This window comes from Petaurus breviceps, unplaced genomic scaffold (genome assembly GCF_028583685.1).
Source record: "Petaurus breviceps papuanus isolate PSGF00001 unplaced genomic scaffold, PetGlider_PUasm1.0 186, whole genome shotgun sequence".
In the NCBI taxonomy this organism is placed as follows: Eukaryota; Metazoa; Chordata; class Mammalia; order Diprotodontia; family Petauridae; genus Petaurus; species Petaurus breviceps.
In genome coordinates this window covers 54353812-54359192 of record NW_027185798.1, presented here as the reverse complement: position 1 = coordinate 54359192, position 5381 = coordinate 54353812, and the positions used below count along the sequence as shown (strand labels likewise).

At 39.7% G+C, this 5381-nt stretch overlaps 1 pseudogene; it reads right to left on the bottom strand.

The window, feature by feature from the left end:
- Positions 1-767: 767 nt before the first annotated feature.
- On the bottom strand, positions 768-2006 carry LOC138162268 (uncharacterized; annotated as a pseudogene).
- Between the last annotated feature and the right edge of the window lie 3375 nt (positions 2007-5381).

The window sequence follows — 5381 nt, the reverse complement described above, 5'->3', positions numbered from 1 at the left end:
TACAATGCTAATGCTTCTCTAACGCTATCAGCAACCATTATCTGTAGTGGGGATAAGCTAGAAACTTTCCCAGTACAATCATGGTGAAGGAAGGATGCCCCTCTTCACCTCTGTGATTTAATATTGTACTAAAAATATTAGCTAGAGCAATAAGAGAAAAAAGAAAAATGAAAGGAACTAGACTAGAAAATGAGTAAACAAAACTATTACTCTTTGTAGATGATATGTTACACTTAAGAATATTAGAAAATCAATTTAGAGAATAAACTAAACTATTTGAAATTATTAACTTTATCAAAGTTGCAGGATAAAAATAAACCCACATAAATCATCATTATTTCTGTATAAAATTGGGGGGGGGCATTGCAGTTTTTAATTGCACGGGTAGTTTTAAATAACAAAATGGGAAAGCATCTTCCCAAAGCCAAGCTCACACGAGAGTTCACATCATCGAGTGTTTACACAATAAATTTCTATAACTTTACAAAGGTTTCTTCCAACGTTCACATTATCCGCCTGTACAGAATGGAAAAGCAAACACCTCCAACAGCGATTTTCTCTGCTTAGACAAGCAAACTAAAGGTCTTTACTAGTCAAAATGTAGCAAAACAGAAAGGGGAGAAAAAAAGCTAAGGAATCAGACCTTCACCTATCTTGCTCAGGTGGTGGGATAACAATGACAAAGAGTGACCAACCTCAATTCAGGCTGTAAGAGCTAACTAAGGACAATACTCAAGCTGCTGGAGAGCAAAGCCCCAGGGCAGCCTTCACCACCACTGGGGCCTTTCATTGCCCTCAGACAGTGGGTGTGTGACGGTGGTTTGGACAGCAAGTGAACAAAACTCTTTGACACTGATCAGCTGAGGAAAGAGTTCATTGGCAAAAGTGTCCTCCCAAGCGTGGCCTGTGGCAAAGGGGGAGGACATCTCACTGAAAGGGAAAGGAGAACCCTCGTAGCCAGAGTCACTACAAGCATCCAGCAGGCAGGGAGAAGACTTGAGGCAGTGCCTGGAGGAGAGTAGGTTGTCAATGCCATCTCTGGGATGAAGTCAACCTCCAAGACTGCTTCTTTCACAGATACCGTGACCGGCTCAGGTTTTGGGGGGGGGGGGGTGGGGTTGGGGGAGCTTCCTCAATTTTGACTACCAAACTGCTTTGACCATCTGTTTCCCAGGGAAAGTCCAAAACAAGTAGCTTGGTGTACACGTGGTCAAGCCGTATCAGTTCATTAATGGCTTCCAGTTTGGCTGATGGGGGCCACGCCAAAGGAGAAGGGGAGGCTGGTAAGGAGTCGGACTCTTCGGCACCCACCTCTCTGAGCTTCTTCAGGCAGTACTCTGTGTTAGCATACCTGAGGAATACGTCTGGGTCCAGGTTGTCCAGAATGCCCAACGAGATATCAGACTCAGAGTTTGAAGAGTCAGCATCGTCAGAGTCCACTGGGATGGGTCCGGGAAGGATAACAACTGGGCCTGCACCTGCTGCAGACTCAGCAGACCCGGCCATAACCGGATGTCATTCACCTTGGGCTCTGTTTCCTCCTCGGTTAGCAGGCATCTATCCCCAAACGCTGTCTTAACTCTTGATTTTCAATAACAAGCCTGTGGGTTCTCTCACGCAAAAGCTGATTTTCAATCAAAACTTTTTGGTTCTCTTCTTTCAAGGCCACAACATGCCCCACTACACTCATTCCGGCTTTCTTCCTGTCTCGAGCTGTCTGGGCTGCTACTCTGTTTTTCAATTTTTCAATTTCCTGAGCAGCGTCTTTTACCCCCGCTCAGGTGCGTGAGGCGCTCTGGCCAGAGCCTGGGCCCGCTCCTGGCCTCCGGGCTCGGGAGCAGCATGAGGGGAAGGCCGCGGCCGGGCACCGGGGCGGCGCCGGGCAGGAGGCTTCCAGGATGACTGGAGCAGCACCTTGGGCGCGGCAGGGCCAGGCCCGGGGTCTGGGCCACCACCGCCATGGCTGTTCGGACATGGTGCCCGCTGGGGGAAAGAGCTCGGAGCATGCTTGCTATAGAATATAACTTTCAAAAGCCGGCTTTTCTTTATTTATATCATTATTAATGACCGTATTGTTTACTTATATTTCATTAACAATGACCTTAATATGTGTCTATATTCTCCATTATTTCATATAAATGTTAACTGTGCAAGGGACTATACTAAGTGATGGGGATACACAGGAAACAGCATGTACGTAGATAATATACAATTTATCTAAAATAAATATAAAGTTATTTTATGGAGAGAGGATACCACCAAGTGGGAAGTGAGGAAAACTTTGTTGAAACTGGTAACGTTTGATTACAGCCTCCAAGCAAACTAAAGATTCTAAGAAGTAAAGGTGAGGAGATTCATCTTTAGTTGTAATCAAATTTGTGATTATCTTGAGAATAAGATTCACAAATGTTCTTAAAATTGTGTCACTGCTTGCCCAAACTTACATTTCTTAAGCACAGAGGTCTTCCCAACTTTATTTTCTTTAGCGCCATTTTTACGTTCTCATGCAGCAAAAATCAGGGACTATCGCAACATGAAATAAAAATTTATTGGCTCCTCTGTAAATTACTGGGAAAATAATTTGTCGTGGGAATATTGACAGTTTTTTTCCATTTTATGTCTGTTTGTTGTTCTTTCAACAAGCATTCATAAATACTCTTAAAATGGTCTGACTTAATTGGTTTCTAATCAACAAAGTTAAGAAATGAAAAATGGAATTTCTCATATTGCCACAAGGTGGCATTATTCTTTCAAATATGAACGTACAATACCTATGCTTTCCTTTTGAATGTTGCTTAAAATGCTTAAACCATTATGAATAATTGGAAAATGTATTCCATACTTCTTTACAACCTTTAAGACCTTGGGCAAATTTTTGCAGGAAAGGACACACAATCAGTGTTGTCTGTTGTCTTAGTTATCATCAAGGATAGTAGAAATGTTCTTGTGAAATATCCAGTTCTTATGGAATGTACATGTCCCATTCCAGCATAAAAACCCTGAGGAGATTAAGGACATAAACATATTGCAGTTTGAGAACAGACTGCCAGCTCTGTTTTCCTTTCATATCTTTAGTTGCTGGATGAGGGGAAAAAATGATTCCATTTAACTACCCTTGGCTATTAGTGCCTGGCAATCAGCTTTTGTTGATTAACTATCATGCTGGTAATTACTATCACTTTCAGGAAATAAAAGAGATATAGGATGCTGCAGTAGCATTTTTGGATAGAAGACTGATGTCATTGGACTAGAAAATACCGCTTAGGTGCACAAGGTAAAATTCAGATCTGGGTAAAATTACATCTCATACCTATTGAATTTTCAAGTGAGGGGGCAAATAACAGTTTTGTATTCAGGCTTATCCTTAATGGAGTAATGGAGGTGTGGTATTGGATATATAGTTCTAACAGTATTTTTTTCCTTGCCTTTTTTTTTTTTTAACATAAAGCTAAAGGAAGAAAGAATCTGGGCAAAAGGAGCACAAAGGTGAGAAGCGATACTCATTAAACTGGATATTAGATGGTCTTATATCCAGGGGAAGAGTTTGCCAAAGGCACATAATCACCTTCACAAATGCAAGGAAGGAAACCCACTAAAAAACAACAACAAAAAAACCCTGCCTACCTGATGTCACCCACACATATAACACCATCTCAAGGAAAGCATTTCAGAAAGAATCAGATGGTGATTCCTCACTCAGGAAACCTGTGTGTCTTTAAGAAACATTACCTTGTATTGGTTAAATTCCTATTTCTGAATGAAATTGCTTATTTTGTACAAGAACTTGTTGAATTTTAAATTGTATTTGAATCATGATTTAGTCATATTGCTATTAGGAATGGGGTCTAAAACCAAAGGATAGCTGGAAGATTGACAATGCATTTCCAAAACCTGTCAGTAAAATGGGGTATTTCTGTGTCTTTTTTTTTTTTTTACCACTTTTCTAATAATGACAGTGAAGATTAGTTTTTGAACTATCAAATTAAAATAACATCAATACTGATTATGGGATTTGTTTTTCCTGACATAGAGAGTCAGGGAGCATTAAACACTTAATAACTGGATAAGTATGTAAATATTTTAAATTTATGTGCCAAAATCTTGTTTTCCCATTGGAGAAAATGTCAGTTTGGAGGTAAATATTTGAAAAAAAAAGTATATATGTGTCTGTCTGTCTGTTTGTCTATCTATCTATCTATCTATCTATCATCTATCTACTTCCTGTTTAAATGTGCCAACCATCAGGTGACATGATATAGTTAGTGAATAGTAGACTGGTCCTGTCATCAGGAAGGCTTGGGCTCAAGTCCTCCTTTTGATAAATACATAAACAAGCAAGACCTTGGGTCTATAACATATTCAAACAAGTTATCAGAGTCATTTTACTGGAAGTCTTCCAGTGAGGAAGAACCCTCATTTCATTTTGGGACAGCTTTAGTTGTTAGGAAGTTTTTCTTTAAGCCCAAATTCTCTCCTTTGCAACTTTCACCATTTCTCCTAGTTGGGTTCTCTGCGGTGAGACAACAGATCTTCAAATATTTAAAGACACTCATCATGTCTCCTTAAGTCTTCTCTTCTTTAGGGTTCCCCAGCTTTTTTTGATGCCTTAGTGCTCTCTGTTTCTTCCTCAAATTAATTTCCGTGTTCATATCTCGTGGCATGTTTTATCTATCTTCCTCTTCTCAATAAGCCCCTTGAAGGCAGGGGTTGTTTTGTTTTATGTTTGTTATCTCCAACATGTAGCACAGTACCTTGATGAAGGTAGGTGCTTAATCCTTGCTGGATTGGATCAGAAAGAAATGGATCCAGGTGTGACATGAATTTTAGGTCCTTTAACATTCTGATTGCCCTCCTCTGGATACCTTTTAGCTAATCACAATGGATCTTCCAAAAATGTGGCACCTAGAACTAAATATAATTATTCCAATGTGTTCAAACTGGGTTGAACAAAGTAAAAATATCACCTCCTCCTTCCTTAAGGCTAGATCACTTTTAACATAGCCTAAGATCCCAACAGTTCTGTTCTCCATCCCCCACATGGTTATATACATAATATCAATGTACAAAAAGCACTAGGTCAGGGGGTCAGAGATTCTTACCTTATTATGTATCACGGATTAATTTGCCATTTTTTGACACCTACAGAGCCCTTCTTATAATAAAACTTTTAAATGCATGTAATAAAATACATAAGGATGGAAGGAAAACTTAGCTTGAAATATAGTGACTGAAGTATATTTTTAAAAATCTACAGTTTATGCACCTGAAATTAAGAAGCTGTTTTCTACATGATGCAGATGGCATGATGTAAGAATACTGCACTAGGAAGGAGGGATCTAGGATCTAGTTTTTATTCAATCACTGAGTAACTATCTGACTCA